The sequence below is a fragment of the Crinia signifera genome, chromosome 11 (assembly GCF_055691185.1).
Source record: "Crinia signifera chromosome 11, ASM5569118v1, whole genome shotgun sequence".
Lineage (NCBI taxonomy): Eukaryota > Metazoa > Chordata > Amphibia > Anura > Myobatrachidae > Crinia > Crinia signifera.
Genome location: NC_139227.1, coordinates 56,628,013 through 56,640,212, shown reverse-complemented (window position 1 = coordinate 56,640,212; position 12,200 = coordinate 56,628,013). Strand labels below are relative to the sequence as shown.

At 44.6% G+C, this 12,200-nt stretch overlaps 1 protein-coding gene across 4 annotated transcripts in view; it reads right to left on the bottom strand.

Moving 5' to 3' along the window:
• The window catches only part of LOC146046056 (cyclic nucleotide-gated channel beta-1-like), a 415,388-nt gene that overhangs the window by 205,291 nt on the left and 197,897 nt on the right, over positions 1–12,200 (bottom strand). The window lies entirely within an intron of this gene.

Here is a 12,200-nt window from a genome sequence, read left to right as displayed (position 1 = left end):
GTGTGAGTCTGTATGAGGACTGTGTGAGTGTAAATATGAGGACTGTGTGAGTGTCAATATGAGGACCACGTGAGTGTCAATATGAGGATTGTTAATATGTTAGGACTGTGAGTCTGTATGAGGACTGTGTCAGTGACAATATAAGGACTGTGTGAATCTGTATTAGGACTGTGTGAGTCTGTATGAGGACTTTGTGGGTCTATATGAGGACTGTGTGAGTCTATATGAGGACGTTGTGAGTCTGTATGAGGACTGTGTGAGTCTGTATGAGGACTGTGTGAGTCTGTATGAGGGCTGCGTGAATCTGTATTAGGACTGTGTGAATCTCAATATGCATATTGAATATGTCTGTATGATGACTGTTTGAGTGTAAATATGTGGATTGTGTGAATCTTTATGAGGACTGTGTGAGTGTAAATATGAGGACTATGTGAGTCTGTATGAGCACTGTGTGAGTGTAAATATGAGGACTGTGTGAGTCTGTATGTGGAATGTGTGAGTCTGAATGAGGACTGTGTGATTGTCAATGTTGACTGTGTGAGTCTGTATACAGACTTTTTGAGTCAGTATTAGAACTGTGTAAATCTGAATGAGGACTATGTGAGTCTGTATAAGGACTGTGTGAGTGTGTATGAGGACTGTGTGAGTGTAAATATGAAGACTGTGTGAATCTGTTTGATGACTGTGTGAGTTTGTATGAGGACTGTGTGAGTTTGAATATAAGCACTGTGTGAATCTGTATTAGGACTGTGTGAGTCTGTATGAGGACTGTGTGAGTGTCAATATGAGGACTGAATGAGTATGTAAGAGGACTGTGTGAGTGTAAATATGTGGACTGTGTGAATCTATATGAGGACTGTGTGAGTGTAAATATGAGGACTGTGTGAGTCTGTATGAGCACTGTGTGAGTGTAAATATGAGGACCATTTTAGTGTCAATGTGAGGTATGTAAGAGTCTGTATTAGGACTTTGAGTCTGTATGAGGACTGTGTGAGTCTGTATGAGGACTGTTAGTGTGTATGAGGACTGTGAGCGGCAATATGAGGACTTTGTGTGTCTGTATTAGGACTGTGTGAATCTGTATGAGGACTATGTGAGTGTCAATATGAGGAATGTGTGAGTCTGTATGAGGACAGTGTGAGTGTCCATATGGACTGTGTGAGTTTGTATGAGGACTGTGTGAGTGTAAATATGAGGACTATGTGAGCCTGTATGATGACTATGTGAGTTTGTATTAGGACTCTGTGAATATGTATGCGGACTGTGTGAGTCTCAATATGAGGACTGTGTGAGTCTGTATGAGGAATGTGTGAGTGTCACTATAAGGACCACTTGAGTGTCAATATGAGGATTTGAGAGTCTGTATGAGGACTTTGTAATTCTGTATTAATCAGTGTGAATCTGTATGAGGACATTGTGAGTCTGTATTAGGACTTTGTGAGTCTGTATGGGGACTGTGAGTGAGTCTGCATAAGAAGTATTTGTGAGTTAGTTTTAGGACTGTGTGAGTCTGTATAAGAAGTATTTGTGAGTCTGTATGAGGCCTGTGTGAGTCTGTATGAGAACTGTGTGAGTGTAAATACGAGGACTGTGTGAATCTATGGGGGTTATTCTAATCCACTCTTTCTGACAAAATCCTTCTTAGACGGACAAAACCATGTGCACTGCAGGGGTGGCAGATGTAACATGTGCAGAGAGAATTAGATTTGGGTGAGTTATTTTGTTTCTGTGCAGGGTAAATACTGGCTGCTTTATTTTTACACTGCAATATAGATCTCACTTTGAAGTAAAACCCCACCCAAATCTAATTCTCTCTGCACATGTTACATCTGCCCCACCTGCAGTGCACATGGTTTTGCCCATCTAAGAAGGATTTTGTCAGAAAGAGTGGATTAGAATAAGGCCCTATATGAGAACTGTGTTAGTGTAAATCTGAGGATTGTGTGAATCTATATGAGGACTGTGTGAGTGTAAATATATGGACTGGGTGAGTCTGTATGTGGACTGTTTGAGTCTGTATGAGGACTGTGTGAGTCTGTATAAGGACTTTGTGAGTCAGTATTAGAACTGTGTAAATCTGAATGAGGACTGTGTGAGTCTGTATAAGGACTGTGTGAGTGTGTATGAGGACTGGATGAGTGTAAATATGAGGACTGTGTGAATCTGTTTGATGACTGTGTCTGATTCTGTATGAGGATTGTGTGAGTTTCAATATAAGGACTGTGTGAATCTGTATTAGGACTGTGTGAGTCTCAATATGAGGACTGTGTGACTCTGTATGAGGGCTGTGTGAGTCTCAATATGAGGACTGTGGGAGTCTGTATGAGGAATGTCTGAGTGTAAATATTAGGACCATTTTAGTGTCAATTTGAGGTATGTAAGAGTCTGTATTAGGATTTTGAGTCTGTATAAGGACTGTGTGAGTCTGTATAAGGACTGTGTGAGTCTATATGAGGACTGTGTGAGTGTAAATATGAGGGCAGTGTGAATATGTATGAGGACTGTGTTAGTGAGTGGCAATATGAGGACTTTGTGTGTCTGTATTAGGACTGTGTGAATCTGTATGAGGACTATGTGAGTGTCAATATGAGGAATGTGTGAGTTTGTATGAGGACTGTGTGAGTTTGTATGAGGACTGTGTGAGTGTAAATATGAGGACTATTTGAGTCTGTATGAGGACTTTGTGAGTCTATTTTAGGACTGTGTTAATCTGTATGAGGACTTTGTGAGTCTGTATTGGGACTCTGTGAATGTGTATGCAGACTGTGTGAGTCTCAATATGAGGACTGTGTGAGCCTGTATGAGGAATGTGTGAGTGTCACTATAAGGACCACTTGAGTGTCAATATGAGGATTGTGAGAGTCTGTATGAGGAATTTGTGATTCTGTATTAATCAGTGTGAATCTGTATGAGGACGTTGTGAGTCTGTATTAGGACTTTGTGAGTATGTATGAGGACTGTGTGAGTCTGTATAAGAAGTATTTGTGAGTCAGTTTTAGGATTGTGTGAGTCTGTATGAGGACTAATTGAGTCTGTATGAGAACTGTGTGAGTGTCAATATGAGGACTGTGTGAATCTATATATGAGGACTGTGTGAATCTATATGAGGAATGTGTGAGTGTAAATATGAGGACTATGTGAGTCTGTATGAGCACTGGGTGAGTGTAAATATATGGACTGTGTGAGTTTGTATGTGGACTGTGTGAGTCTCTATGAGGACTGTGTGAGTGCCAATATGTGGACTGTGTGAGTCTGTATAAGGACTGTGTGAGTCAGTATTAGAATTGTGTAAATCTGAATGAGGACTGTGTGAGTCTGTATAAGGACTGTGTGAGTTAGTATGAGGACTGTGTGAGTGTAAATATGAGGACTGTTTGAATCTGTATGAGGACTGTATGAGTCTCAATATGAGGACTGTGGGAGGCTGTATGAGGCCTGTGTGAGTGTACATATAAGTATATATGGGAGTATAGGAGGCTTACTAAGCCTTGGCTGGCTATAGAAATCTGACTTTAGAAATTTTGTCAGAATTCAAAGTAGGAAGATTCTAAGTAGGAATATACAACCGCATACTGTCAGCCTAGACTTAGCCTGGACTTGAACTGGACAGAAACTGAAGGAAACTGCAGTGCACATGGTTTTGCCCATTTTGAGAACAAATGTGTACTGCTATCAGATCTGAATAAGGGCCAATGTTCTTTTGCTATTTAACTCCTGTGCAGTCCCTCCTCTTTTATCTGCGTAGGCAGGACACTGAAGACGCCATTAAACCCCTCTTGTGACTGAGGGGGAAAGGAGAGGAGAGAAGGAGGAGATGGAAGAAGAGAGGAGGAGATAGAGGGGGCGGAGTCTTGAGGACTGGCAGTGGCACTGGCACAGCACACTGAGAAGAAGGGGAGGTGGCGCCTGTTCGTCAGTTGATTGACAGCTGACAGGCGCAGGGAGCAATGGGTAGGGGGCGGATCCGGACATGACATATCATCCAGGCATTCACAGACAGCGCTACATGCCTCAGCGCAAGTGTCCGTGAGGAAGAGGGGGCAGGTCGCAGGAGGAGGGCAGTGTGTGTGCAGTGCCGAGAGCTGCTCAGCCTCTCCGTACTGCCATCCCGCTGTCAGACAGGCACTGCGGGCGGTGTGCAGGAGGCAGTGACAGTGAGGGCTGAGGCAGCTTTAGCAGAGCAGGGAGGGAGACAGCGCCTTTTCAACATGGCGCCTCCCTGCTTTGCAGGAACTGCTGAGTGGGTAGCGCCGGCCCTGTATGTGAGTCTGTATGAGGACTGTGTGAGTCTGTATGAGGACTGTGTTAGTGTGTATGAGGACTGTGTGAGTGTAAAGATGAGGACTGTATGAATCTGTATGAGGACTGTGTGAGTCTGTATGAGGACTGTGTGAGTCTGTATGAGAACTGATTGAATCTGTATGATAACTGTGTGAGTCTCAATATGAGGACTGTGTGAGCCTGTATGAGGACTGTGAGTTTCAATATAAGGACTGTGTGAATCTGTATTAGGACTGTGTGAGTCTGTATGAGGACTGCTGAGTGGCAATATGAGGACTTTGTGAGTCTGTATTAGGACTGTGTGAATCTGTATGAGGACTATGTAAGTGTCAATATGAGGACTGTGTGAGTCTGTATGAGGACTTTGTGAGTCTGTATAAGGACTATGTGAGTGTCAATAGGAGGACTGTGTGAGTCTGCATGAGGACTTTGTGAGTCTGTGTTAGGAATGTGTGAGTATGTATGAGGATGGTGTGAGTGTAAATATGAGGACTGTGTGAGTCTGTATGAGAACTGTTGTGAGTGGCAATATAAGGACTTTGTGAGTCTGTATTAGGACAGTTTGAGTCTGTATGAGCACTGTGTGAGTGTAAATATGAGTAACTGTATGAGGACTGTGTGAGTGTCAATGAGGACTGTGTGAGTCTGTATGAGGACTTTGTGAGTCTGTATTAGGATTGTGCAAGTCTGTATGAGTACTCTATGAGTGTCAATATGTGGACTGTGTGAGTCTATAAAAGGACATTGTCAGTCAGTATTAGGACTGAGTGGAGTCAGTATTAGGACTGTGTGAGTCTGTATGAGGACTGAGTGAGTCTGTATGAGGACTGTGTGAGTCTGTATGATGACTGTGTGAGTCTGTATGAGAACTGTGTGAGTGTCAATATGAGCATTGTGTGAGTCTGTATGAGGACTTTGTACGTCGGTATGAGGATTGTGTGAGTGTCAAAATGAGAACTGTTTCAGTCTGTGTGAGGACTTTGTGAGTCAATATGAGGAATGTGTGATGCTGTATGAACTCTGAGTGTAAATATGAGGACTGTGTGAGTCTGTATGAGGACTGTGTGAGACTGTATGAGGTCTGTGTGAGTGTCAATATGAGGACTGTGTGACTGTCAATATAAGGAATGTGTGAGTGTCCATATGAAGACTGTGATAGTATGTATGTGGACTGTGTGATTGTCACTATGAGGACTGTGTCAGTGTAAATATGATGAATGTGTGTATTAGGACTGTGTGAGTGTCAATATGAGGACTCCTGTGAGTGTTAATATGTGGACTGTGTGAATCTATATTAGGACTGTGTGAGTCTGTAAGAGGACTTTGTGAGTCTGTATTTGTACTGTGGGAATCTGTTTGAGGACTGTGTGATTCTGTAAGAGGACTGTGTGAGAGTGTGAGTTTGTATGAGGACTGTGGGAGTGTAAATATGGGGACTGTGTGTCTGCACACAAGCAATTTGGGACTATTTACATTAGAAAAGAGTCGTTTAAGGGGGGACATGCTCAACATGTACAAGCATATCAAGGGCCAATATAAGGAACTGATGTACAAGTATATCAAGGGCCAATATAAGGAACTGTCACACACCCTCTTTTCTACTAGAAAGGAATCTAGGACACGAGGGCATGAGTATAGATTAGAAGAAAAAAGATTTCATTCAGCTAGTAGAAAGAATTTCTTTACGGTCAGAACAGTCAAACTCTGGAACTCTCTTCCCAGAGAGGTGGTAACGGCTGGCTCATTAAATGCGGTCAAGGCAAAGTTGGACAAACATTTACTGGAGAAAAACATCCATGGGTACAAATAAGAAATATAATTTGTCTGTAAAATACCAGAACCTACCAAATCAGCAATGGATATCTATACCAGGTTGAACTAGATGGACGCAAGTCTTTTTTCAGCCTTACCTACTATGTAACTATGTAACTATGTATGAAGACTGTGTGAGTCCTTATGAGGACTGTGTGTGTGTGTGTGTGTGTGTGTGTGTGTCAATATGAGGACTGTGTGAGTCTGTATATGGACTTTGTGAGTCTGTATTAGGACTTTGTGAGTCTGTTGAAATAAAAGAAAAAAGGATGGCTCTCTTTGTTGGGGCACTTCTTATAACTTTTAATTAATTATAATTACTTTTTTTATTGAATATACATGAAAAAGATTTTTTGAACATACATCTGTTAATGGTTAGGGACCGTTACGACAAAAATATTTTTTTGAAAAAACACTTTTCACTTATTAAGTGCTGGTTGAATTATAATTCTCTAAATGAGCTATTTACATACAATTGTGAATGCATAGACAAGTAAATAGTGATTAAATAATTAAATAATTAAATAATTAGGTGTATCACCTGGGGTATTCGGTGCTCTCAGAGTTCTGGATTTTATTAAACCCCATGAGGCATGTGGACTTATTGGCACCCTTGTGGCGGACACCGCTCCCTGAACCCTCCAGTGGCACAATTCCATCCAACCACCAAGTGTGAGGAAACCAGCTCATGAGAGCGGAAACCATATCTCCACTCTTCTTTCCCAAAAATTATTGGCGGAAACCGCGCTCTGGACCCCCTTGGTGGCCACACTTCATCTCAGACCACCAAAGCGAGAGGACACCAGTTAATGCGGAAGCCTTCCTTTCCTCCAACGGTTGACACTGAATAGTGAGGATTGCACCATCCAAAAAGTGGAAACTATTCAACAAGTTCTCCAATTAGCTGGTACAGTACACTTACCCGTGACCTACCCTTTCCCTCCCATTCCCCAACTTCCCATTGCCCCGCATCAGGCTATCTACACACTGTGTCCACTATCCTGTGACATGAAGAAAACCCATTCACTTATTGCCAATCAGTGTATGTTTTTATTTCGTTTATTGTGATTGTTCTTATATATGCTTTTATTCAGTGAAAGTAAAATTTATAATTTCCTACCAAACACTTGTTAACTTCTTTTTATGGTCCAACACTGCTCTCATGCCTTGTGCGTGATTGGTGTTGTGTTTTTTTCTTTGGTGGGGACTGACTAACCCCCTTTTTTGAGCAGCTGCTCAAAAATATAATTACAGCTACTGTCTTAGTGCCTGATTATTCCTTGTGAATTCTTCCTTGTTCCAACAAGGGAGCTATTGTGTTGTCAATAAAAAGCTAATGATGTGAGCTTTGTAAGTCTGTAAGATGACTTTGTGAGTCAGTATTTGGACGATGTGAGTCTGTATGAGGAATGTGTGAGTGTCAATACAAGAAGTCTGTGAGACTTTGAGGACTGTTTGAGTGTAAATATAAGGATCATTTGAGTGTAAATATGAGGACTGTGTGAATCTGTATGAGGACTGTGTGGGTGTGAATATAAGGACTGTGTGGGTGTGAATATAAGGACTGTGTGAATCTGTATTAGGACTGTGTGAGCAGTATGAGCACTGTGTGAGAATCACTATGAGGATGGTTTCAGTGTCAATATGAGGACTTTGTGAGTCTTTATGAGCACTGTGTAAGAGTCAATAGGAGGACTGTGTGAGTCTGTATGAGGACTTTGTGAGTCTGTGTTAGGACTGTGTGAGTCTGTATGATGACTGTGTGAGTGTCAATAGGAGGAGTGTGTGATTCTGTATGAGGGCAGTGTGAGTGTCCATATGAGGACTGTGTGAATCTGTATGAGGACTTTGTGAATCTGTATGAGGACTGTGTGAGTGTCAATATAAGGAACATGTGAATGTCAATATGAGGATTGTGAGAGTCTCTATGAGGACTGTGTGAGTCTGTATGAGGACTGTGAGAGTGTCAATATGGGGACTTTGTGTGTCTGTATGAGGACTGTGTGAGTCTGGGATATGGATCATTAGGTCACCAGCAAGTAGGTCAACAAATATTAGGTCGACACAACTTTAGGTCGACATTCAGGAAGGTTATGTTGACTGGGTCAGTAGGTCGACTTGGGTAAGATCGATAGGGTCATTAAATCGTCATGGGCTACAGCACACTATTATATTGTCCTACCACGCCCTAGTTGATGGTGGTAGGGCAGTGGTTCCCAAACTGTGTGCCTAGGCACCTTGGAGTGCCTCAGGACACTTGCAGGGGTGCCTTGGGTTGGTGGACCAGGATCAATTCATATCATTTATGGTCAATGTACCAGGCAAAACCAGTGCTGGTGGCTGCCAATCATAATATATGTGGACAAACAGAAGCAAATCCTGTCCCTCACCAGATAACTGTGACATATAAACACAATGCACTTACTTTAATTTTTTTTTTTCTGAATTTCTCGATAAGAAGCATTTGGCCTAGGGGTGCCTTGATCATTTTTTGATGCTCTAGGGTGCCGTGATTCAAAAAAGTTTGGGAACCACTGTATTAGGGCATGAAATACCACCTGTTGGCACATGTTGTGTTTACATGGACACAGAAACATACCACTGCATCCATTTATATGGCTTGCTGCACTCGGCACGGTGCTTTGCAACGCTCGGCACACTATTTTATTCCCACACCAGGCCCTATTTGATGGTAGGGTATGAAATACCGCCTGTCTGCACATGTCGTGTTGACACGGACACCGAAATGTACCACCGCTGCGCTTGCCATGTTTCGGGCACGGTGCCTTGCTATGCTTGTCACACAATTTTATTCTCCCATGTCATCTAAAAAAAACCGTAGACCTTTTGACTGTCTAAATTCCCCATGTCGACCTAATGACCCATTAGACCTAAACCTGATGACCTAATGACCCTGTCGACCTAACCCATGTCGAACTTCCTGCATGTCAACCTAAAGTCATGTTGACGTAATGCTTATCGACCTACTTGGTGGTGACCCAATGACCGTATCCCGTGAGTCTGTATGAGGATTGTGTGAATTAATGACTGTGTGAGGCCTGTGTGACTGTCTGCCTCTATAAGGTCCGTATAAGTGTTTGTCTTTGTGTGTGACTGTGCGGGTTATTCTGGTTCATTTGGTCTCCCATGCGTTCTCCCTGGCATTTCCATGAAAACATTGGGTGTCCCCATGGTAATCAGCCGATGTTGTGAGGGGGAAGCCAGCAGATGTCAGCTGCCCACCTGTTTCCCGCACCGGGCGCTCACAGATCAGAGACACCAAAGAGACTGCTAGCGCTTGAGAAATCATCGATTCACAGCTGTGTGGGGATTCACCCATCCCACCCCCGGCGTGCGGCGGTGGGGTGGGGGGGAGGTCTTCACTGTGGGAGGCAGGAGGCATCTGGTGGACTCGCAGCCTTGCAAGTCAACAAGAATGAGGTCCTGTGTGTGAGTGTCTGTCTGTGTGTGAGTGTCTGTCTGTGTGAGTGCCTGTGTTAGTATAAGCAAACTCAGACCAGGGACCAGGCCAAGCGGGGTGACTCCACTAATACCAAACTGCACCTTACACAGTTATAGGTAGATGCTGTTCCTCATGGCTGAGGGCAGTTACAGGTAGAAGCTGTTCCCTGTGGCTAGGAGCAGTTACAGGTAGATGCTGTTCACCATGGCTGGGGGCAGTTATAGGTAGATGCTGTTCCCCATGGCTTCGGGCAGTTATAGGTAGATGATGTTCCCCATGGCTGAGGGCAGTTACAGGTAGAAGCTGTTCCCTGTGGCTAGGAGCAGTTACAGGTAGATGCTGTTCACCATGGCTGGGGGCAGTTATAGGTAGATGCTGTTCCCCATGGCTTCGGGCAGTTATAGGTAGATGATGTTCCCCATGGTTGAGTGTAGTTATAGGTAGATGCTGTTCCCCATGGTTGGGGGCAGTTATAGGTACAGTATATGCTATTCCCTGTGGCTGGGTGCAGTTCAAGATAGATGCTGTTCCCTTTGGCTGGGGGTAGTTATAGGTAGATGGTGTTCCCTGTAATTGGGGCAGTTATAGGTAGATGCTGTTCCCTGTGGTTGGGGGTAGTTATAGGTAGATGCTGTTCCCCATGGCTGGGGGCAGTTATAGGTAGATGCTGTTCCCCATGGTTGGGGGCAGTTATAGGTAGATGCTGCTCCTTGTGATTGGGCGCAGTTATAGTGTATGCTGTTCCCTGTGGTTGGGGGTAGTTATAGGTAGATGCTATTCACTGTGGTTGGGGGCAGTTATAGGTAGATGCGGTTCCCTGTGGCTGGGTGCAATTCTAGGTAGATGCTGTTCCCTGTGGTTGGGGGAAGTTATAGGTAGATGCTGTTCCCTGTGGTTGGGGGTAGTTATAGGTAGATACTGTTCCCTGTGGTTGGGGGTAGTTATAGGTAGATACTGTTCCCTGTGGCTGGGGGCAGTTATAGGTAGATGCTGTTCCCCATGGTTGGGGGCAGTTATAGGTGTATGCTGTTCCCGGTGATTGGGGGCAGTTATAGGTATATGCTATTCCCTGTGGTTGGGGGCAGTTATAGGTAGATGCTGTTCCCTGTGGCTGGAGGCAGTTATAAGTATATGTTGTTCCCTGTGGTTGGGGGCAATTATAGGTAGCTGCTGTTCCCTGTGGCTGGGGGTAGTTATATGTACGCGCTGTTCCTGTGGTTGGGGGCAGTTATAGGTATATGTTGTTCCCTGTGCCTGAGGGCAGTTATAGGAATATGCTGTTCCCTGTAGCTGGGGGCAGTTATAGGTATATGCTGTTCACTGTGGCTGGGGGCAGTTATAGGTAGATGCTGTTCTCTGTGGCTGGGGGCAGTGATAGGTATATGCTGTTCATGTGGTTGGGTGCAGTTTATGCTGTTCACCATGGCTGGGGGCAGTTATAGGTAGATGCTGTTCCCCATGGCTTCGGGCAGTAATAGGTAGACGATGTTCCCCATGGTTGAGTGTAGTTATAGGTAGATGCTGATCCCCATGCTTGGGGGCAGTTATAGGTACAGTATATGCTATTCCCTGTGGCTGGGTGCAGTTCTAGGTAGATGTTGTTCCCTTTGGCTGGGGGTAGTTATAGGTAGATGGTGTTCCCTGTGGTTTGGGCAGTTAAAGGTAGATGCTGTTCCCTGTGGTTGGGGGTAGTTATAGGTAGATGCTGTTCCCCGTGGCTGGGGGCAGTTATAGGTAGATGCTGTTCCCCATGGTTGGGGGCAGTTATAGGTGTATGCTGCTCCTTGTGATTGGGCACAGTTATAGGTGTATGCTGTTCCCTGTGGTTGGGGGTAGTTATAGGTAGATGCTATTCACTGTGGTTGGGGGCAGTTATAGGTAGATGCTGTTCCCTGTGGCTGGAGGCAGTTATAAGTATATGTTGTTCCCTGTGGTTGGTGGCAATTATAGGTAGCTGCTGTTCCCTGTGGCTGGGGGTAGTTATATGTACATGCTGTTCCTGTGGTTGGGGGCAGTTATAGGTATATGTTGTTCCCTGTGCCTGAGGGCAGTTATAGGAAGATGCTGTTCCCTGTAGTTGGGGGCAGTTATAGGTATATGCTGTTCACTGTGGCTGGGGGCAGTTATAGGTAGATACTGTTCCCTGTGGCTGGGGGCAGTGATAGGTATATGCTGTTCCTGTGGTTGGGTGCAGTTTATGCTGTTCACCATGGCTGGGGGCAGTTATAGGTAGATGCTGTTCCCCGTGGCTTCGGGCAGTTATAGGTAGATGATGTTCCCCATGGTTGAGTGTAGTTATAGGTAGATGCTGTTCCCCATGGCTGGGTGCAGTTCTAGGTAGATGCTGTTCCCTTTGGCTGGGGGGTAGTTATAGGTAGATGCTGTTCCCCGTGGCTGGGGGCAGTTATAGGTAGATGCTGTTCCCCATGGTTGGGGGCAGTTATAGGTGTATGCTGCTCCTTGTGATTGGGCGCAGTTATAGGTGTATGCTGTTCCCTGTGGTTGGGGGTAGTTATAGGTAGATGCTGTTCCCCATGGTTGGGGGCAGTTATAGGTAGATGCTGTTCCCCATGGTTGGGGGCAGTTATAGGTGTATGCTGCTCCTTGTGATTGGGCGCAGTTATAGGTGTATGCTGTTCCCTTT